At 47.5% G+C, this 23,956-nt stretch overlaps 1 protein-coding gene across 4 annotated transcripts in view; it reads right to left on the bottom strand.

The window, feature by feature from the left end:
- Window positions 1-11,661, bottom strand: part of RAD54L2 (RAD54 like 2) — a 112,866-nt gene extending 101,205 nt beyond the window's left edge. For 2 of the 4 annotated variants that reach the window (XM_032969724.2, XM_032969725.2), the window contains exon 1: window positions 11,440-11,659. The gene's annotated coding sequence lies outside the window, so the exon portion shown is untranslated. Of the gene's footprint in view, window positions 1-11,439 lie in introns of all 4 variants that reach the window. The other 2 variants (XM_032969726.2, XM_032969727.2) reach the window with 2 other exon arrangements.
- Between the last annotated feature and the right edge of the window lie 12,295 nt (window positions 11,662-23,956).

Here is a 23,956-nt window from a genome sequence, read left to right as displayed (position 1 = left end):
TAAATACTCCTTCAACACCTATATCCCGTCCAAAGCTCAACCACGGATACCGCGTTTCCACAAACCACAGCACTCGAGAGTGTGTACTCAAGTTGCCATGCCGGCACACTGTGCGTTTCCATGGCTTTTAGTCAAGTTTAGTGAGCTGCCACTTTGGGGTGCAGTCCGACATCTATCTTTGAATTGATTTTGCTTCACGTTCTGGTATGAATTCCAGGATGTCAAGCTTTCAGGCAAAAACGAGCATCTTATGGAAATATCACTTTTCTTTCACTAAACTCTCGTTGTCCTCTAACTCGAGTTCAGGCCAATTCGAGTGCACCTTAAGTCGACGAGAGTTGCCCATCAATGGAAACGAGGTTATGGAGCTTTAGATCAAATGTCACCGAGTCGCTGACAAGTGGCCATGTGATGATTTATGGATTACAAATGGATTCTTACCAAATGAGAAAGTATTACATGCATTGGACTATTTGCGTTAGAAGAGGTTGCTTTAATCAATGCTAATTGTATGTTTTATATTTCTTCAGAGTCGTAATGGGAACAAAAATAAATATCAGAAACGGGACAAGTGGAAGCGACAACTGACAGTACACACAAGACAATGGATGAGACTATCTGTACAGAATCACAATATGACATGCTACAAACACAGTCGACTCTCGATTATCCGTGCTCACGACTGGAAGTACGGACGCAAATTATTCAAAGTCATGGATAATCCAAAAATATCTATTTATCTAAGATCTCTATGCCAAAAAACACTAATATAGGTATACATTCTGTTTAAGTTAAGAAAATGTAGTCTATCACTGCGTGTGCTCAGTGATAATAACACTTTCCTGCTCCCGCGCAGAAGGCTCGGCCCACTAAGTGGATGACAGCAGAGCCACGCCAATCAAAATCAAGAAAACTCCACCACACACTATTGTAAAGATAAGCAAAAACTGTACTGTAGAGGCGACCACGTGGATTTTGGATAAACCGGGGCAACACATTTCTATGGTTTAAACAAGTGACTTGCTATAAACATTTCCAAGAATAACAACGTAATACTGTTTTGAGATTATTCATTTGGGCTTCGGGAAAACCCACAAGTTATAAATTTGTCAAATTCTCAGGTGCGCGGTTAATCCACAAATTGGATAACATGCAGGTGGATAATTCAGTCTCCTGTATAAGAAGCTGGTCTTATATCAAACAGACTATTCTAACTCACTCATTGTTTTTTTCGGTAAAGTCACATATGTAGGAATATCATAAAATTATATTAAAACAAATCAATCACGACGTTTCGACCGCAACACAAGCGATCTTTATCAGGTGTAAAAAACAAATCACGGAGGTAAATACAACAAGAAGATGAGAGACGAGAATTCAACAAACCTAAGAAAAAATATGTGATGCACAACCAGTCAGGTCAACAACACAGTTAGACACTTACCTGGTGGACCACGAATTTCAGAAGTGTTAAATTTCGTGTTCTACCTCTGGATTGAACATATCAGCATAGACAGAGTGAACAAATACGAGGCACAAATCAAAAGTACATATACAGAGACACCAAGAGGCAAGGACGGACAGAGAAGCAAGGAAAAAAGGGTCGGATGAACAGAAGCCTTAAATAAGAAGTGAAGGTGGAGGGGAGGGGCCAGAGAGAAAGGGCACAGCCGCAGAAGCGGGGGGAGGAGCAGGAGGAAGCATGGGCTGCAACGTAGCAGAGGCGGGGGGGAGGGGGCAGGAGCAAGTAAGGGGCACACCACGTTTAGGACAGAATTGCAAAGGTAACTTCCCCGTAGAAGTGTGTTAATAAAGAATTAAAGATTTTTATTTAAAGCTTTCGTGACTGCAGTAATTCATATTCTTAGCTCTTTCGGTAAAGTCACGTTGAAGGGAAGCAATAAAATAATAAAATATATATAAAACAATAAAAATTCTTATTCTTAGCTCTTTCGGTAAAGTCACGTTGAAGGGAAACAATAAAATAATAAAATATATATAAAACAATAAAAAAATCTCACGACGTTTCGACCATAACACAAACGGTCATCATCAGGTGTGTCGGTTTGCATAAATTTATTTATTTGTAAACGGTGTATTTATTTATTTATAAAACCGTCAGCGCCACGCGCAGCGATTTGGCAGTTTATTTAGAAGGACTAGTCCATCTATGTTCTGAAAAGAGGGGGGAGACTAAAATTAATGTATGCTGTCTGAAAGCCACTGTAAGCGTGAACAATCAATTAAGACCTGAAATGGTTTATTAAATCTTTCCAATGATTGCTAAGCCAGAATCCATCTTCTCGGTTGAAATTGTCTCTGTGCTTGTATATGTGGATAGCCTCATGAACGAATCTCTCATGGTAGCCAGATGGCTTACAAAGAACCTCTGTCTTGGAAAAGTCAATGTCATGTGAACCTACTGAATTATAACAATGATCTGCCATGGCCGAGGTGTTGGTCCTACCGTGTTTAAGGTCTGCTTTGTGTTCACGAATGCGGTCCGAGACATGGCGTTTGGTTTCTCTAATGTAACTACTACCACAGAGGCAACTAAGTTTGTAGACACCAGGGTACTGTATGTCCGGAATCACATCTTTTACAGAAGGAACCGGATCACGGATTTTATGTAATGTGTTGAAACGGACCTGGATCTTGTGTTTATTCAATATTTTGGAGATCTTTTTTGTGATCCCTGCAATGTAGGGTAAAGTGATGGTTTTGAAAGGCTCCTCAAGAGGGTCCTTCTTCATGCTTTGAGTGATAGCTTTGTGGATTGTATAGTCAGAGTAACCATTAGCCTTAAGAGCTTGGTGTACGTGCTTGAGTTCACTGCCTATGTGTTCCTGGTCGGATATGCATTGGGCTCTATGATACAGAGTCTTGATGAGAGAATTCTTCTGTGATGGATGTTGGTGGGAATCTGGTTTCAGATAAGCATCCGTATGGGTAGCTTTCCTGTAGACAGAGTGGCTCATTGAACCATCAGGTCTCTTTTTTATTAGGACATCCAAAAATGGTAGCTTGCCATCTTTTTCGACTTCCATGGTAAATCTGATGGCTGGGTATATAGAATTGATGTGGTCGAAGAATTGGTCTAAAGCAGGCCGGCCATGTGGCCAGATGACAAAAGTGTCATCCACGTACCTCTTCCATAAGGTTAGGCGCAGAGTGGCAGTCTGGATGGCGTCAGTCTCAAATTTCTTCATGAAAATGTTAGCTATAACCGGAGATAGGGGGGAGCCCATTGGGGTACCCTCAGTTTGTTTGTAGAAAGTTCCATTCCAAGTGAAGTATGAATTGGTTAAACAGTGTCTCACCAGGGGGGGTACCTCAGTGTTTAGTCCTTGATGAACCAAGTCTTCAATGATTGTGATGGTGTCAGGTACAGGAACCTTGGTGAATAAGGAAACTACATCAAAACTGACAAGCAGGTCGTCTCCGGGATAAGAAGGCTCAGCTGATCGAGTCTCTCACCTTTCTGAAGAGATGCTGCGACTCTGGGGTAATACCAATCGCATTTACACTGACCTCTGCTGCTGTAACTTCTTCTAATGCGAAACAAATTATTTTCAAAACTAGCTTAGCTCTTATCTCAGAAAAAATCAGACTTACACGCACCGAACTAGATCAGTTAGACAAGACACTCTACAAATCACACTTATCATTGACGGCAACAATGTCCACATCGGATTGGGAACATGTAGACAATATGACTGCATCTTCAGCTGCTACTATGTCGACCAAATGTAAGGACAATCTGATTTCCAAATTTAACCTCCTCTTCAACAAAAGACCGGACCCATACACCAAAAAGTTAGACGTCAACAAAGTCATAATTAATCGCAGTAACAGTTCTATTTCCGATGGTCTGAAATCCGTTTTAGCTAAAGGTCTAAACTTTGCAGTCACACCTAAACACATACCAGTTAATGATATAATTGCCCAAGTAGACGTTGCTCTCAGGGGCCTGGGTCACATCGCTGCAGACGTAGCAAGATCTGAAATCGCTGCAACCCTCAAAAACGCTAAGATGCCAGCTAGCAACCTCAGCAAAGATGAGCGTTTTGAATTATATAAATTAAAAAAGAGAGATGATATTGTAGTACTCTCAGCTGACAAGGGCAATGCTACTGTCATCATGGATAAAATAGAATACAACAACAAAATTAAAGAATTACTCGACAATGGTAGTTATACAAAAATAAAAACAGATCCCACCAACAGCCTCGTCACACAAACCAACAAAATTATTTCTGATTCAACCGCATTAATTGATCAATCTAAACAGTTTTCGTTGAAACCTTCTGCTGCCAGGCCACCAAGATTATACGGCTTACCAAAAATACATAAAGTAGATACACCCCTTCGTCCCATCGTCTCTACTATCAACTCCCCCACCTACAAACTGGCTCGTTTTTTGTCTGAAATCCTGCGTCCTTTCACTGGAAAAACCACCTCTGCGGTACAAAATTCTACTCACCTGGTATCGACAATCAAGGGTATTTCCTTGTCCCCAGACGACCTGCTTGTCAGTTTTGATGTAGTTTCCTTATTCACCAAGGTTCCTGTACCTAACACCATCGCAATCATTGAAGACTTGGTTCATCAAGGACTAAACACTGAGGTACCCCCCCTGGTGAGACACTGTTTACCCAATACATACTTCACTTGGAATGGAACTTTCTACAAACAAACTGAGGGCACCCCAATGGGCTCCCCCCTATCTCCGGTTATAGCTAACATTTTCATGGAGAAATTTGAGACTGACGCCATCCAGACTGCCACTCTGCGCCCAACCTTATGGAAGAGGTACGTGGATGACACTTTTGTCATCTGGCCACATGGCCGGCCTGCTCTAGACCAATTCTTCGACCACATCAATTCCATACACCCAGCCATCAGATTTACCATGGAAGTCGAAAAAGATGGCAAGCTACCTTTTTTGGATGTCCTAATTAAAAAGAGACCTGATGGTTCAATGAGCCACTCCGTCTACAGGAAAGCTACCCATACGGATGCTTATCTGAAACCGGATTCCCACCACCATCCATCACAGAAGAATTATCTCATCAAGATTCTGTATCATAGAGCCCAATGCATACCCAACCAGGTACACATAGGCAGTGAACTCAAGCACGTACACCAAGCTCTTAAGGCTAATGGTTACTCCGACAATACAATCCGCAAAGCTATCACACAAACCATGAAGAAGGACCCTCTTGAGGAGCCTTTCAAAACCATCACTTTACCCTACATTGTGGGGATCACAAAAAAGATCTCCAAAATCTTGAATAAACACAAGATCCAGGTCCATTTCAACACATTACATAAAATCCGTGATCTGGTTCCGTCTGTAAAAGATGTGATTCCGGACACACAGGACCCTGGTGTCTACAAACTAAGTTGCCTCTGTGGTAGTAGTTACATTGGAGAAACCAAACGCCATGTCTCGGACTGCATTCGTGAACACAAAGCAGACCTTAAACACGGTAGGACCAACACCTCGGCCGTGGCAGATCATTGTTATAATTCAGTAGGATCACATGACATTGACTTTTCCCGGACAAACGTTCTTTGTAAGCCATCTGGCTACCATGAGAGATTCGTTCATGAGGCTATCCACATATACAAACACAGAGACAATTTCAACCGAGAAGATGGATTCTGGCTTAGCAATCATTGGAAATATTTGATAAACCATTTCTGGTCTTAATTGATTGCTCACGCTTACAGTGGCTTTCAGACAGCATACTTTAATTTTTCGTCTCCCCCCTCCTCTTTTCAGAACATAGATGGACTCGTCCTTCTAAATAAACTGCCAAATCGCTGCGCGTGGCGCTGACGGTTTTTTATAAATAAATACACCGTTTAAAAATAAATAAATTCATGCAAACCGACACACCTGATGACGACCGTTTGTGTTATGGTCGAAACGTCGTGAGAATTTTTATTGTTTTATATATATTTTATTATTTTATTGTTTCCCTTCAACGTGACTTTACCGAAAGAGCTAAGACTATAAAAAAGAATTAGAGCTTTCGTGACTGCATAAATTACTCATTGGTTTTTTCGGTAAAGTCACGTATGTAGGAATACCATAAAATTATATTAAAACAAATCAATCACGACGTTTCGACCGCAACACAAGCGATTTTCATCAGGTGTAAAAACAAATCACGGAGGTATTTCTCTCCTTACCTCTTGGTGTCTCTGTATATGTATTTCTGACTTGTACCTCGTATTTGTTCACTCTGTCTATGCTGGTATGTTCAATCCAGAGGTTGAACACGAAATTTAACACTTCTGAAATTCGTGGTCCGCAAGGTAAGTGTCTAACTGTGTTGTTGACCTGACTGGTTGTGCATCACATATTTTTTCTTTGTTGAATTCTCGTCTCTCATCTTCTTGTTGTATTTACCTTCGTGATTTGTTTTTTACACCTGATGACGATCGCTTGTGTTGCGGTCGAAACGTCGTGATTGATTTGTTTTAATATAATTTTATGGTATCCTACATATGTGACTTTACCGAAAAAACCAATGAGTAATTTACGCAGTCACGAAAGCTTTAATTCTTTATTAGACTATTCTAACCTCAGTTTCTCAATGGTGTTCTTAGAGATTACACCAAAAGCCACTCAATCCACCTCTAGAGGGTAGACGCGCCGCTGGCCATCAGAAGCCTTTCCAAACTTGCCCGTAATTTAAAATGCTCAACATTGCCTTGATATTTGCCACCGATTCGTATAGGCGAAAGAAGCCCCACTGTTTGCATGTTGAACTTATTTCACACCGTATGTAGCCAACCGTGCTAATTGGAGGTGTAGGGGAAAGACAACTTAAGTGACCTACAATATTCGTAACAAACGAAACAAGCAGACAAATATGCCCTCATTCACAAGTCTGTCCCTCCACACAAAAAAGCTTTTAATTAATTTATTTTTTGCACAGAAAATGCCACACAACCTTCTGGTAGTGCAGAATTGCTGCAGCATTGGTTTAACATAAGGTTTTGATATCAGTTGTTTCCTCAGCAAAGTCTGGTTTGCCTGAACCGACGGTTTAATAAGACCAACATTCGGGACCTATTTCAACATTCAGTGTCTTATCAGCAAAGTCAGGCTTACTTGAACCAATGCTGGTGGATTGGCAAATGTTTCTAAGCACTTAACATAGCTAGGAATAGCCACACAGAACTGAAGATAATGCATTAGGAAGTTGAATAATTATTTTCCAATTCTGTCATAATGTGAGTAAAAGGTAAAATGAGGGCAGAAGTAAAATGTATAACAGTTATAATTAGTTTAGTGTAAAGAAACAAAAGTATGTACTGTATTTCAGCAGTGCACATGACCAAATTCACCCTCACGGGTCTGAGGAGCAGTTGATTTGATCAAGCCACCTCAAACAGTTCAACAATATATGGTTATTGTATTTTTCCGCACTAGGTTTAAACGTCATGAGCAATTCAAATCTTCTGTTAATGCATAAAATGGGCAGCATCGTACATGGATCGTTGGCCACGCAGTTTAATCTCTTGTTAAAATCGTCAAGAAGTTAAGTCAAAGAATGATAGGTTGACAAAGGGAAAGTAACGTCAACAACTTTCTGACAGCATTCACTACTATTCCGCACCAAGCAAGCGGTTTCAGCAGAAGCTGCAATTAGCTTATTTATTTAAATTTAATTAGCCTGAACTGTACAATTATTGTCCCTGGTCTGTCGTTCTAGATGCCGGCTAAGGTTGCTACTTGTCTGTTGTGCCCTGAGGCTCTTGTGAACCAAACGAAGCGCGATACCATTTTTCCCCCCAAAAGATGCTGTAACTTGGCACAAGTTCCAAACACCACAAAGCGCAAGAAAAATGGGGGCTAAATATCCGTGCAGCTCAACATTAGTGATCGCAACAATGATGAGCTTAGAGCGACCAACACCCTGATCTCTTATAGCCTCACAAAGTCTGGATACAAGCTGGGCGACTGGTGGCTATGCACGCCTGTAATCCAGCACTGTGGAGGTGAGGATTGGCGGATCGCACCAATGTTGTTCAACTCCCTTCCCGTGGGTGTCGAGGTGACATATCCTAGCTTGGAGAGTAAACGCACAACATTCACAATTGGAGTCATCCTTTTTCACAATTCTGGCAAAAATCGCCTGATGAAGCTGGTTGTAATTACCAGTGAAATGTCATATTCAATTTGTAAATGTTGTGGGTTTACTCTCCAACGCGCCGGTGTGCTGAAGTAGTAACTAATTGGCACATTTTCTTTACGTGACAAACCTAAATAATTAGCTGCATCGGGTGGTGGTGGGTTACCAACACGTATATATTTACGAGATCGGACCCAAAAAAAAACATTATTATTAATAATAGTATTAGTCGCATAAGCCTACGTGTTAAATGGACTAATCGCCATCTGCTTCCAACTGTGCAGGGATAGAGTGTTGCCCCTTCGCACACTTGGGGTGTTCCCTGGGTGCTCCGGTTTCCTCCCACTTGTATACACACTCATAAAGGAGCTGAACACATTTTACAAAAAAAATCCAACACAGAGCCCTCATGAGAAAAGAGTCTAAAGACTCATCGTGGCTTTCCTGAATAGATAAGTTGTATCCGGAGGCATGTTACCCTGTATTACTGAACAAATGTAGACAGTTAAGTGCACCAGTGACCGAGCAGAGTACACATATCAATGCACACAGTGTACCTTTGGCATGGAGATCGTACCACCGTGCAAAAGCAAAACGACGAAAGCAGTTTGGTCAGGGATGGGGAGAGCTCTCATCCTGTGACCAAGGGAAGACGATAAAAATAGACCATGCAGCTGTATATTGATTGAGAAACAAGTTGTGAAAAGCAGCTCAAAGCCTCCAGCACAAACTAGGTGAGTTTGCCTGCAGCCGCGCCGACAGCCCTGGGTAATGGGTTCACAATAACAGTTCCGCCAGCGACAGCAAGCAAGCGGCAACAGCAACCCTGCTCCAGCCCCCCAGTCAACCTTTGCTCATTGAGAGGTCACTAATTTTCCTCTGCAGCTCAACATGGTCCAAAAATCGATTTCCCCAGGCTCAGTACCTTTCTCCTTGTGAATGTTTTCCAGCTAAGAGTGAAATAATTAATGTGTATCATCGCTGTCCGTCTGCAACTGGGGTTCACAATAACTCTCAGAGAGATTATCTCATGTAAATTAAACTAAACTATTTTTATTTTGCAAGGTAGAGCCTACTGAGCTAAATAGCTATTTTTTAGAAGTGACCTGGCCACAAATTATAGCTCAACGAAGTGTCTCATCATCATGTGGAAATTTCGATCAGCCAAAATACTTCAAAGCATGTTTCTAAATGTGGAGGGAAAAACTAGAGGACCTGGAGAAATATCCACGCGACCACAGGGAGAACCTGCAAACGCCAAGTATAGAGTCGTCAGGGTCGGAATCAAGCACACGACCTCCTGTATATCAGGTGAGGCAGTTAACATCTCGCCACCGTGGCGCCCCACAGTTATTAAGGGTTAGTATAGTTGTGTTGCTATTAACAAGGCACATTTATTAAAGGGCTAGTGGATATTTGATGAAAACATATTACCATTAACTACATTGATCATTGCAATAGCGTCACCATTGCTGAGGATGAAGACTTGGGCCTACCGCAGTCTCGCCCAGCTCCCATTTAAGGGACGGGCAGTGGCGTTCTTGGCCAGGAAGCCAGGCGAAGCAGGCCTGCTCCAAGAGACCCTAAAGGCCTCAACTGCATTTTTGTCTAAACTTCATAAATTATTTTCCAAGGAGTTGCACTATGACATCATAGGCATGTAACATTATCTTGTTCATAAATATCTTATAAAAGCATCATTCACTAGCCCGTACTGGCCAGTAGTGGCTAGGGCATAATGCTTTTATCACCATCATGTCCTAGGCACTGCTGTACAGTAGTATCAAAATGTCTATCTTGAATGTTTTCTAACACACGTACTCCTCTGCTCGTATTTCAACTCAATTCCAAGCTTCCACGACTCCATCCTTATTTCTAACACTTTCCATTTATGTTGCACACTTTATATTTTCTTCGTTAATGTCTACGTTTCTGATCAATGTAATTCCAGGTTATATGCATTCATTAAAATAAATACTTGCCATCACAAAGGCATGTCGGAAAGCGTTACATGATTCGTGCATATCATATGCATTAAATATATTCCTTGTTTGTTGTCCACGATTGATAGCCTCTACAACTAAAATAAACTATTTTTATTTTACCAAGTAAGGCCCACTTAGCTATATAGCTCTTTTTCAGAAGCGACCTGGCTATCACAAACGACAGCTCAACAAAGTGGCTCGTCCAGTTGAAATTTATAGCGGCCAAATACTCTAAACGCGTGTTTGTAAATGTGGAGGTAAAAACCGGAGGACCCGGAGAAAACTCCACGCGACTACGGGGACGAACACGCAAACTCTAAATACACAGGTGTCTGGGTCGGAATCGAACCCACGACTTCTTGTATAACAAGCGAGGTTGTTAACATCTCGCCACCGTGGCACCCTCAATAAAACATGCAGCTTCTTTCTGCACTGCGTCGTGAGACGGCAGGGCTTGCATGTGGGCGATTACACGAAGGTTCAATTCCCGACTTGGGCGCCTGGTGTGGTGGAGTTGATACGTCCTCCCCCCAGTTCTATAAAGGGTTTCCCCTCTGGGTTCTCAGCTTTCCTCCAAAAGCTAATACGAATTAACAAAACGAGCTTGGCCAAAACGTAGCAATGCTGAAAGGTTGCCTACAAATTACTTAATGGGGATTTACGGAAAGTAGCGGCATCACCCTCGCCACACTGAACATGGCAAACGCTCGACAGCTCATGAGCTCCGAGACCCTGGGTCAAAAAACAAGTGGGGGTGTGGAGCGGGGGTGTGGAGGGGGGGGTCGGAGGGGGGGGGTTGGAGGGGGGGGGGTCGGAGGGGGGGGGGGGTCGGAGGGGGGGGGTCGGAGGGGGGGTGTCGGAGGGGGGGTGTCGGGGGGGGGGTTTCGGGGGGAGGGTGTCGGGGGGGTGTCGCGGGGAGGGTGTCGGGGGGGTCTAGGGTTTGTGGGCCAAAGCGCCGCGCAGTTGTAGAAGCTCCCTTCCTGCTCTCTCGCGTTGGCTGTTGGGGTTCCAGGTCCTTGCCCGGGGTCCGTGATTCTAGGCGAGTGGCGTTCTGCGTCTCTGCTTCCAAGGTCCCGTGTACCCTCTCCCTCCTGCTCGGTGGCCCCGCGTGCCTTGGGCCCTGGGTGCCGCTCGAGGTGCCCGGTCTTTGTCCGCCGCGAGCGGCCCGCGCGTCAGGCCCGGTGCCCCGCGCACTGCCGCCACCGCGAGCGCGGCCCAGCGGCCTCGAGTGTACGGCCTAAGGGGAGGGGGGGGTCCGAACGAGGGGAGCAAGGAGCGGGGAGCGCGGTATGACTACTCACTCTTTTGAGTCGCGGCGCGGCCTCTCAATGAGCGCGGACAATGGGGTTCCCGAAGCAGGGCCGCGGTGGCGGTGACGTCGCCCGCGCCGCCCTCTCACCCCGAGTGACGTCATGCGCTCCGCGCTGTTACCCCAGTGGCGATCACGTCACCCGCGCCGCGCTCACACATCGTGACGTCAACCGCTCGTGCTCTCATCCATCGTGACGTCATCGGCTCCGTGCACTCACTCCGCGTGACGTCATCTCCGTGCACTCACCCAGAGTGACGTCACCCGCTCCATGCAGTCACCGAGCGTGACGTTACCGGCTCCGAGCTATCACCTAGCATGACGTCAGCCACCCCGTGCTCTCACCTAGCGTGACATCATCCACTCCGTGCTGGTGGTTGTGGTGGTTGTTGTGGTGGTGGTTGTTGTGGTGGTGGTTGTGGTGGTTGTTGTTGTGGTGGTTGTTGTGGTGGTGGTTGTTGTGGTGGTGGTTGTTGTGGTGGTTGTGGTGGTGGTTGTTGTGGTGGTTGTTGTGGTGGTGGTGGTTGTTGTGGTGGTGGTTGTTGTGGTGGTGGTTGTTGTGGTGGTGGTTGTGGTTGTTGTGGTGGTGGTTGTTGTGGTGGTGGTTGTTTACCGAGGTAGAGCCAACAGCCTCGTCACGAAAACCAACAATATCACCACTGATTTAACCTATCTACGTGACTTTACCGAAGACCCAAATAATATAAATTCATGCAGTCACGAAAGCTTTAAGTCAAGCCTTGTATTCGGTGTTGACAAATCCGCAGGACTATGCATATAGGCACACACCCAGGGATAGATAATAATACACACACTGACCTATAGATAAAAATACACTCACAGACCCATAGATAATAATACACACACAGACCCATATATACATTTGAATCGATTGGCGGTGACCCGGGGGTGCCAAAACCTTAATAACTCCAAAACCAGAAGGCCGATGAAGACGGGAGATGTCACCGAGCCCGATACGCACGCCAAATATGGAAATAAAAAACACACGCAAAACACCCATAAAAAGGGGGGGCTGCTGGGGATTTGTGCGTGGCAACGGCTGTTTATTGCTTGTTTTGAAAGTACATCAGGATGGTCTGGTCATTCCCCAGCACGTTCTGCTTCTTACGGGGGCGGCCACCCTCCTTGTCTTTGGGAGCGAGACCACTTGGAGGCAATGGCGCACCAGGCGCTCTCTTGGTACGGCCGGCGGTCACGGTCGTGCTGGCGGGATCGACATCGTCGTCCTCATCATCGCTCCCAGCGTCGCCCTCCGGCAGGACAGGGTAGTACCAGCGATGCTCCCAGAAAAAAAACCTTAAACTATGCCCGGCCCACCAATATTTTGCGGTGACCCGGGCTACCGCCAATCGATTCATTTGTAGTGTTCTTCACGGAGGCACACACTTGAACTGGGAGGCAACACGTTTATTATAACAACCCAACAGGGTAACTACATAACACACACTTAGTTAACTAGACTCCAACAGGGTAACTGCATAACACACACTTAGTTAACTAGACCCCAACAGGGTAACTACATAACACACACTTAGTTAACTAGACCCCAACAGGGTAACTACATAACACACACTTAGTTAACTAGACCCCAACAGGGTAACTACATAACACACACTTAGTTAACTAGACCCCAACAGGGTAACTACATAACACACACTTAGTTAACTAGACCCCAACAGGGTAACTACATAACACACACTTAGTTAACTAGACCCCAACAGGGTAACTGCATAACACACACTTAGTTAACTAGACCCCAACAGGGTAACTACATAACACACACTTAGTTAACTAGACCCCAACAGGGTAACTGCATAACACACACTTAGTTAACTAGACCCCAACAGGGTAACTACATAACACACACTTAGTTAACTAGACCCCAACAGGGTAACTACATAACACACACTTAGTTAACTAGACCCCAACAGGGTAACTACATAACACACACTTAGTTAACTAGACCCCAACAGGGTAACTACATAACACGCACTTAGTTAACTAGACCCCAACAGGGTAACTACATAACACACACTTAGTTAACTAGACCCCAACAGGGTAACTACATAACACACACTTAGTTAACTAGACCCCAACAGGGTAACTGCATAACACACACTTAGTTAACTAGACCCCAACAGGGTAACTACATAACACACACTTAGTTAACTAGACCCCAACAGGGTAACTGCATAACACACACTTAGTTAACTAGACCCCAACAGGGTAACTACATAACACACACTTAGTTAACTAGACCCCAACAGGGTAACTACATAACACACACTTAGTTAACTAGACCCCAACAGGGTAACTACATAACACACACTTAGTTAACTAGACCCCAACAGGGTAACTGCATAACACACACTTAGTTAACTAGACCCCAACAGGGTAACTACATAACACACACTTAGTTAACTAGACCCCAACAGGGTAACTACATAACACACACTTAGTTAACTAGACCCCAACAGGGTAACTACATAACACACACTTAGTTAACTAGACCCCAACAGGGTAACTGCATAACACACACTTAGTTAACTAGACCCCAACAGGGTAACTACATAACACACACTTAGTTAACTAGACCCCAACAGGGTAACTACATAACACACACTTAGTTAACTAGACCCCAACAGGGTAACTACATAACACACACTTAGTTAATTAGACCCCAACAGGGTAACTACATAACACACACTTAGTTAACTAGACCCCAACAGGGTAACTACATAACACGCACTTAGTTAACTAGACCCCAACAGGGTAACTACATAACACACACTTAGTTAACTAGACCCCAACAGGGTAACTACATAACACACACTTAGTTAACTAGACCCCAACAGGGTAACTACATAACCGGGTCAGACAGGAACGTACTGCCTGACCCAGAATGTCGAACATGACGATCGAAGATTGGAGAGACGTAGCCCGGCGGGTTGATTCCAAGAGACAGCCCTGATCCGGGCTCGGGACTCTGCCTCTATGGGCTGCGGAGTGGCCGGGCTCCGCCCTTGGCTATGCCCCCTTCCAGATCCTTTCTGAAGACTGGCCCCTACATCACGTGTCCCTCTCCCCTCCTTTTGGGCCCCCCCCCCTTGCCACCTCGTCCAGTCACGTGCCCTCTTGGGGTCACCCAGACTGTCACGTCCTCACTCGACCTCTCTCTTACTGTCACCAGGACTATGCCCCCTAGGTCCCGCTTCCGTGGCATACCCACCCACTCTGGTGCCCGAGAGAGGCCCAAGACACACAGCTCCACTCTTGTGACGGTAGCTGGCGCTAAACGCCATGGTGACTCCATTTATGTCACTACACATTTACACTTACAGACTCATAGTTAATAATACACTTGTCTTGACTGGGAATGTCACTGTGTGGTGCCGGGCCTGCGAGGATGTTTCTGTTGTGTGTACACTCCGGACACGGGGTGTAGTACCAGCCCTAGTGGGGGCTTGGGTGGGTGCTGGTTAAGCGTGGTGGCACCACGCACAGCGTGCGGTGCAGGCTCTTGTTGAGAGAGCGAGAGAGTGTCAACCAGCTAGGGTTATGTTGGGGGCATGATACTCTGTCTGACCTGAAGACATGTGACCGGATGATACTGGAGGGGGGCCACCAGTGGAGGGGGCCAATGGGTGGTCACATGGTCCGGGAAGAACTCTCGAGAGCCTTCGGGCAAGGGCGAAAGAGATCGAGAAGGTGGGCGGGGTGAGAGGCGGAGCCAGCCTGAGCCCGGCCTGATATAAGGGGGGCCCTGTGAGGAACTCGGGGTTCTTACTGTTGGAGAGGCAGGAGATCCACATCAAACTTTAAGAAACCTCCAGCCACGCGGTCCGGGACCCAGCTTGTCGTCCGGACCGGGATAGCGGAACCGTGTCTAGTTCCGCCGTAGAATGGTTAATTAGGTGGTCACCACCCCACAGTATGTTGTGGTAATAGCCTTGAATATGTTATGCAAATAGTTTAATAAAACGTGTTGCTCCCTAAGACAACGTTTGCGACTCAGTTGGACTCACTACACACTCACACAGACCCATACATAATAATACACACAGACCTATAGATAAAATTACACTCATAGACCCATTTACTACTATATTTACCCAAGAATGTCAGTGTGTAACGCGCGTGACGTCATTCCACGTCGACCAGCCCCCCTCATTAATACTCTTTGGTTCTTTCGGTAAAGTCACGTAGGTATAAAATAAAATGAATCACGACGTTTTGGGAGCAACACAAGCATCCATCTTCAGGTGGGAAAGCATGGTCTGCTGCTGAGGCAGACTGTTTTAAAAGGTTTGAAATGGGTGTAGCTCAAGGGTCATAAAGAAGTAGCCAGAGCTAGTGATGTTAATGTGAGAAATTAGCATGTAAAAGTAAGCTAGGAGAGCATCCTAGACAAGGGCATGGAAGTGGCTATGTTAATGTGAGGGATTAGCATGATGTTAATGTGAGAAATTAGCATGTAACTGTAGAAAAGAAGAAGAAGAAGAGCGACCTCCTTGACGAGGGAGTGCAACCCAATGGGTTTTAATCCAAAGGGCCTGTGAGTATGAGAGTGCAATCCAAAAGACATGTGAGCATGAGAGTGCAATCCAAAGGCATGAGAGTGCAATGTAATGGACATGTGAGCATGAGAGATCTAAGAGAGAGGCATAGAGAGAGAGACACAGAGAGTCAAAGTAACAGCCGACATAGGCAGGTTGGATGGAAACATCACAGTCAATTAAGACTTTACCAGGTTAATAACGTCATTCCAATGATTGCTCAGTTTGTACTCATCCTCTCGGTTGAAGTTGTGTTTGTGTTTATATATCTGGATGGCTTCATAAACAAATCTTTGAAGGTAGCCGGTAGGTTTGCAGAGTACCTCCGTCTTGGAAAAATCAATTTCGTTTGAGCCCACAGCATTAAATCAATGATCATCAATGGCAGAGGTATTGGTCCTACCGTGTTTTAGATCTGCCTTGTGTTCATGGACGCGGTCCGAGACATGTCGTTTCATTTCCCCAATGTAACTGCTGCCACAACCACAGCTCGGTTTGTAGACACCAGGGTATTGCATGTCAGGAATCATATTTTACAGATGGGATTAAATCACGGATTTTGTGTACTGTATTGAAACGAACCTGGATCTTGTGTTTGTTTAAGATTTTGGAAATCTTTTTGGTAACCCCTGCTATGTACGGTCAAGTGATGGTTTTGGTTGGATCCTCAGAAGGTTGTCTCCGCACGACTGGGGAGACAGCTTTGTGGATTGTACGGTCCGAGTATTCCTTCATCCTGAGGGCTTGGTGTACGTGCTCCAACTCACTGCCTAGGTTGTGCTGGTCGGAGATGCAACGGGCCCTATGGTGTAGTGTTTTGATGAGAGAGTTCTTCTGGGCTGGATGGTGGTGGGAGTCAGGCTTTAGATAGGCATCCGTGTGGGTGGTTTTCCTGTAGACCGAATTTCCCAACGATTCATCAGGTCTTTTCTCGATCAAAACATCCAGGAATGGTAACTTGCCATCCTTTTCCAGTTCCATGGTGAATTTGATAGACGGGTGTATGGAATTGAAGTGGTTGAGAAATTGGTTCAGTGCTGGCAGGCCATGTGGCCAGATGACAAACGTGTCATCTACGTATCTCTTCCACAAGGAAGGACGTAGGGTGGATGTCTGGATGGCATCTGTCTCAAAATTTTCCATGAAAACATTCGCTACCACTTGCGATAAGGGATAACTTATTGGGGTACCCTCATTTTGTCTGCAGAATGTACCATTCCAGGTGAAGTATTTGTTGGTAAGACAGTGCCTTACCAAAGTTGGTACATCTGGATTCAGTCCTTGTTGGACCAAGTCTTCAATTATTGCAATGGTGTCAAGTACAGGTACATTGGTGGACAGAGAGACTACATCGAAACTGACAAGCAATTAATCCGGAGACAGTGAGATGTCTTTATTTAGAGAAACCAAGTGAGCTGAGTTAAGTACAGCTGAGGTGGACTTGCCAGTGAAAGGAAGCAGAGTCTCAGACAGAAATCGGGCCAGTTTGTAGGTGGGTTAGTTAATCGTGGAGACGAAAGGACGGAGCGGGATACCTACTTTGTGGATTTTTGGAAGGCCATAAATTCTGGGTGGTCTAGCAGCCGAAGGTTTTAGGGAACTCTGCTTGGTCTGGTCGATTAGAGAAGTTGATTTAGTGATGATTTTGTTGGTTTTAGTAGCTAGGTAATTGGTGGGATCTCTGTTGATTTTGGTATAGCTGCCATCATTAAGGTCCTGAATTTTGTTGTTGTAAGTGGTTTTATCCATGATGACAGTGGCATTGCCCTTGTCGGATGAGAGGATGATAATGTCATCTCTGTTTTTTTTTTATTTAGAGAGTTCAAAACGCTCGTCCTAGCTGATGTTGCTAATGGAGTTCTTAGCGTTTTTGAGGATAGCAGCGATTTCAGATCTAGCAACGTCTGCCGGGATGTGTCCCAAGCCTTTAAGGGCTACGTCAACCTGGGCGATTATATCATCCACTGGGATATGGTTAGGGGTTACTGCGAAATTCAACCCTTTAGCTAGTACCGATTTTAGGCTGTCAGAAATTGGGATGTTACTCTGATTGATGACAGTCTTGTTGGCTCTGGCTTCTTTTTTGACAGGAGGTTGAATTTAGCGATCAAGTTAACTTTACATTTGGTTGACATTGAAGTAGCAGAAGAGACTGTCATGTTATCTACATGGTCCCAATCAGAAGTGAACATTTTATCTGTTAATTTTAAGTGTGATTGTAAGAGTCTTGTCTAAACTATCAAGTTCAAATCGGAGCAATCTTATTTTCTCTGAGATTAGCGATAGGCTAGCTTTGAACAAGATCCGTTCAGCGTTAGGAGAAGTAACAGCAACAGATGTGAGTGTAAATGCGATCGGTATTACCTTGTTATCGCGGCATCTCTTGAGAAAGGTTAGTGACTCGATCAGGTGAGCCTTCTTGTCTCGCAGTCTGTTTAAAGCTCTAACAGATGTGTAAAATCCCTCCCCGTAGAGACGGTTCAATCTTGATTTGAAGCTTTCGTGACTGCAGGAATCCATACTCTTTGGTTCTTTCGGTAAAGTCATGTAGGTATAAAATAAAATAAATCACGACGTTTCAGGCGCAACACAAGCATCCATCATCAGGTGGGAAAGCATGGTCTGTTGCTGAGGCAGACTTTTAAAAGTTTTGAAATGGGTGTAGCTCATGGGTCATAAAGACGTGGCCGGGGCTAGTGATGTTAATGTGATAAATTAGCATATAAAAGTAAGCTAGGAGAGCGTCCTAGACGAGGGCACGGAAGTGGCTATGTTAATGTGAGGGATTAGCATGATGTTGATGTGAGAAATTAGAGGGCACGGAAGTGGCTATGTTAATGTGAGGGATTAGCATGATGTTAATGTGAGAAATTAGAGGGCACGGAAGTGGCTATGTTAATGTGAGAGATTAGAGGGCATGGAAGTGGCTATGTTAATGTGAGAGATTAGCATGATGTTATTGTGAGAAATTAGAGGGCACGGAAGTGGCTATGTTAATGTGAGAGATTAACATTATGTTATTGTGAGAAATTAGCATGTAACTGTAGAAAAGAAGGAGAAGAAGAGCGGCCTCCTCGACGAGGGAGTGCAACCCAACGGGTGTAATCCAAAAGACCTGTGAGTATGAGAGTGCAATTCAAAGGGCCTGTGAGTATGAGAGTGCAATCCAAAAGACATGTGAGCATGAGAGTGCAATCCAAAGGCATGAGAGTGCAATGCAACGGACATATAAGCATGAGAGATCTAAGAGAGAGGCATAGAGAGAGAGAGACAGAGAGTCGAAATATCAGCTGACATAGGCAGTTTATCACATAGGCTTTCACGACCATTATAATTCATAATAAACTTTTTGGGTGAGATCGCATTATGTATAAATGTGTCGTAACCCTCCACCACCCGACACGGCCAATCAGCAAAAAAATGTGTCACGTTGACAAAAGACAAATAGTTCACTACTTTAGCCCACCGGTGTGTTGAAGAGTGAATCCACAGCATTTACAATTTTTGAGTATGACGTATCGTTGATAATTACGATTTTTAAGATTTTATTCAGTGTCACAGCTGAGAAACACAACCAAGCAAAGATCGAGGGGCCGCCCCCCTCCCTTGCGCCGCGAAGGCCCCATTCGGCCACCGACCCATCCGCAGGACCGGAGTCGCCCCCGACACAGCACTTGCCACATCTGTGCATGGAGGGGCTACCTCCCCTCCAGCCACGCACGCCCTCGCCCCCCGGGCGCCAGTAAAGGCCCCCCCTCCATCCCCGGCCGCCCTAACCCACCCTTGTCAGCGGCCACTTCCACTTTTCCCTTGCGGCTTCGTGTCCCAGCCTCACCTGGTCCACCTCCACCACCCTCTCCAACAACCTCCTTGCCATGTAGCATGCTTCCAAAGGGGACATCTGGGACCCCTCCAGTTCCTTCCTGCGTGCCTTCCACAAGGCTTCCTTTGTTGCTCCTATTATGGCCCATGCCCGGTCCCTATCCTCCCTTCCCACTCCTCGCAGTTCCTCCCACATAACGTCCTATGTTGTCACCTTCGACAGCGCGAACTGGGCCAACAACGGTTTGCTCCGCCTCACACCTCCTGGGCAAAGGGGCATGCCACCATCACGTGTACTGCGCTTTCGTCCACGTTGCAGCCCCTCGGGCACTTGGGGGTGCGTGCCATTTGGCGGGCGTACATAAAACCCCTCGTCTCCAGTTTGTCCCAGACCGCCAGCCATGACAAATCCCTCTGTTCCTTTGTGAGTGCCGCCGACGACATGTTTCTCCAAATTTGCCGGTGCACTTCCCTCCTCGCACCTGGCACCTCATCATAGGCCTTCCCTTTCTCTGCCTCGGCCCGCACCTCTCTGGGGGTCCACCGGCCCCCCCACCGGTTCAGGCCGTGCTGCCCAATGTAGTCTCCCACCACGTCACTGATCCAGCCCCCCGGCCAGTCCAAGGGTATGCTCCTCTCTGCCTGGGTCATCCCGAGGCCCCGCAGGCGCCACGTCAGGCGATACCTCATGTAACACGCCGCCTTGCCCCGTGGCTCTGCGGAGAAGAACAGTCTCAGCGCGTTACACACAAAGGTCGAGTTCAGGGTGTACTCCACATTTGGGGCGCCCCTCCCCCCGTTCCCAACCTGTATACACAGTATGGCCCTCCTCACCCTCTCCATCCCTCCCCCCCAGATAAACCCGAAAAGCGCCGAATTCAAGGCCTTGACCTCCCTCTTATCAGGTGGGAATACCTGCGCCAGGTAGCTTAAAGTTGGCAGTATCTCCACCTTCACCACCATGATCCTGCCAGCTATTGTGAGCCACCTCCCTGCCCACTTACCCAGACGACCCTTCGCCTTCCTTATCCTCTTCTCCCAGTTATGTTCCCCCGACCTATCCCTACAGAAGGTCACCTCTAGCACCGTGATCTCTTCCGTCTGCAGCCTCAGCTCCGGCGGCCGACCCTCGAACAACCTCGAGTCCCCAAAGGCCATTAGCTCGCTCTTTCTCGCATTGACCTTCAAGCCGGAGGCCGCGCAGAACCGCCCTGTCCCCTCCATTGCTCTCCACACCGACGCAACATCCCTGCACAGCACGGCCATATCGTCCATATACAAGGTCACTTTCCCTTGTTCCTTGTTTCCCGGTATTGTCACCCCCCTAATCCTTTGGTCATCTCTTATTACCTGCGCTAGAGGCTCCATACTCATAACGAACAAGACCGGGGATATCGGGCACCCCTGCCGCATCTAGACCATACTTGAATCACCCCTGAGCGTTCCCCGTTTATCAAAAGTCTAGCCCTGAGTCCACCGTAGAGCCGTGCCACCCACTCCACCAGGGGCCCACTCATTCCCATCCTCGCCATCACCGCCAGCATATATTCATGTGAAAGACGGTCAAAAGCCTTGTCCAAATCCAAGCTCAGAATCCCCAGCGGGCACCCCCTCTCTCTTTCCCCTTCTATTGCCTCCCTCAGCACCACCAGGGAGTCCGCGATCCTCCTCCCCGGGACCGCGCACATCTGATCCGGCCCTACCACCTCCCCCACCACCTTCGCTAATCGCGCCGCGACTATCCTTGCCAAAATCTTGTAATCCGTGTTTAGGAGAGTTATCGGCCGCCAGCTTCCCAAGTCCTTGCGATCCCCCTTCCCTTTATAAATTAACATAACTAGACCCTCCCGCATATCATCCGGCACCCGGCCCTCCTCTAAAGTTTCCCTACAAATTTGCAGCATGTCCTCCTTCAGGAGCTCCCAGAACTTGACGTAGAACTCCGCTGGGATACCATCCGGGCCTGGGCTTCTATTCCTGTTCAACCCCTTTACCGCCTCTTCCACTTCTCCCTGCCGAATCTTTTCCCCCAGCGCCTCCAGGTTCCCAATCCTCTTCCCCAATGCCCCCAGCAGCTCCTCCCACTTCCCCCCATCTGTCCCCTTCCTCCCGTACAGCTCCCTATAGAAATCCTCCGCTACGCTCATCATCCCTACTGTTGTCGTCTGCCTGCCTCTGGTAGGGCTTACCAATTTCCTCATTGCGTTATCTCCCTCCCTACCTGCTTTGAAGAAAAACCTCGTGAACCTCTCCCCCTCCTCCGTTGCCTTGACCCTCGCCCTGTACACTAACTGCCTAGCCCTTCTTTCCAATACTGAGGCTATCCTCCCTTTCAACTCCTCTATCCTTTCCCCCATCGGGAAACCTAGCTCTAGCAGCCTGTACATGTTCTCCAGCCTGGCGTTCCACTGCCTCAACTCCCTACCCATTCCCCTCCTCCTACTATGGTGCTGGAAGAGCGTTTTCACCCTGCCCTTTATCTGGCCCCACCATTCCACCCTCGTGAGGAACCAGTCCTGCAAGGTCCTCCAGCTTTTGTATTTTTGTACGAAGTCCCCCACCCATTGCCTCCGCCCAGTCTCCCACGGGGGTTCCTGGGTCATCTCCCCCGTCTTCCCTCCCCTCCTCCCCCCACTCCCAGTCCAGTGGTGGTGTTGCTTCCCTCCCCACAGGTCCCCCTCCCTCACCCCCCCCCCGGGGGGTCGTGGTTCCGTCGCCTCTCCTTCCTCCTCCCCACTAAGCTTCCGGCCTGACCACCTCCCCTACCTGTCCACTCCGATACGCCCGCACCCTGTTGGCATATGATTCCGGGCACGACCTATACAGGTGCCCTTTGCTACAAAAGAGGTTGCATTGGACCGGCTCCCTGCACTCCTCCACCGTGTGATCCGGCGCCTTGCACCTGTAACAGATCCGTGCCTCGCATGCTGCCGCCAGGTGCCCCCTTCCCCCACAGCTCCTACACAGTTTAGGCTGGCCCGCGTATACCACGTACCCCTTGTTCCCCCCGATGTTCAAGGCGCTCGAGATATGCTTCAGAGCCCCCCCCCCCCTCTGTCTTCAGGCGCACCCTCCATTGCCTGGTCCCCGTCCATATCCCTGCCGAGTCATGCACCCTCCTGCAGGTGGATAATAGCACACAGTGCTGTCTCAACCACACCTCCACGTCCTGGTCATGCAGAGCCTCGTTGTACAGGAATACGGTCACAACCTTCGTTTCCAGGTCCGACAGCAGCCGCGTCCTCATGGATGCCAGGGGCTTCTCCCCCGCCCTCTCCTCGAAGTGAGTGAGGAAATTCTGCAGCAGGAGGTTCGAATTAAAGCTCACGTCAAAAGCTCTCCCCCCCGGCAGAGCAATCAAGCAGTAAAGATCCGCCACCTCCACCCGCAGCATCCCGAGCATCACCGGCCTCACAAAGGTCGTTCTATCCAGTGTCACCTCCTCCTCCACGTCGTCCTTGAACTCCACCCTGACGCAGTTGTGCCTCCTGGCGTGCATTGGTGTCAAGCCCGCCCCACTCCATTGCGCCACTCCTTCTCTGGGTCTCCCCGCTCCCACCGGGCCAGCGTCCACTGTCCTCTCCCTCCACTGTCCCTCCCACGGCCCCTGGCTTGCTGGCACCCCTCCTGCTTCTTCCCCTGTGCTCTGCTCGGGGGCACTCCTTCCCCAGTCTCCCGGCGCTTCCCCTCGTCCTCTTCGCTCCTCCCCCCCCCGTCCCCTCCGGTCTATCTACCATCCCCACACCCTTCCCTCGCTGCATCTCCCCCATCACTTCCCCCGCTTCAGACGGGCCCGTGCTGTCCCTCCGGTCACTCTTGGCCCCGTGGGCACCCTCCATGGTCCGTGGTGTACGCCGCGTCCCCGTCTCCTTCCCTGCCCTCTCCATTCACTCGTTGCGGTGAAATCACCTCCCCCGCAGCGCGTGTGGCACCCGCACCCTCCGGCAGCAAGGCCACCCCAGGCCGCCCGGCCTGGGGCCCTCGCAAACCCCGGGGTGGCTGGAGAATCCACGGGACGTCGACGTGTGCCACTGTGGCACTTCAGGAAGAACGGGAACGGGTTCCGCTGGTGATTACCTCCAGCTTCATCGGGCAATTCGCCAGAATGGT

This window comes from Petromyzon marinus, chromosome 42 (genome assembly GCF_048934315.1).
Source record: "Petromyzon marinus isolate PM22_M1 ecotype Great Lakes invasive population chromosome 42, UKy_Petmar_22M1.pri1.0, whole genome shotgun sequence".
Classification (NCBI taxonomy): domain Eukaryota; kingdom Metazoa; phylum Chordata; class Hyperoartia; order Petromyzontiformes; family Petromyzontidae; genus Petromyzon; species Petromyzon marinus.
The sequence above is the reverse complement of the archived record's forward strand: the minus strand, read 5'-3'. Positions and strand labels throughout refer to the sequence as shown.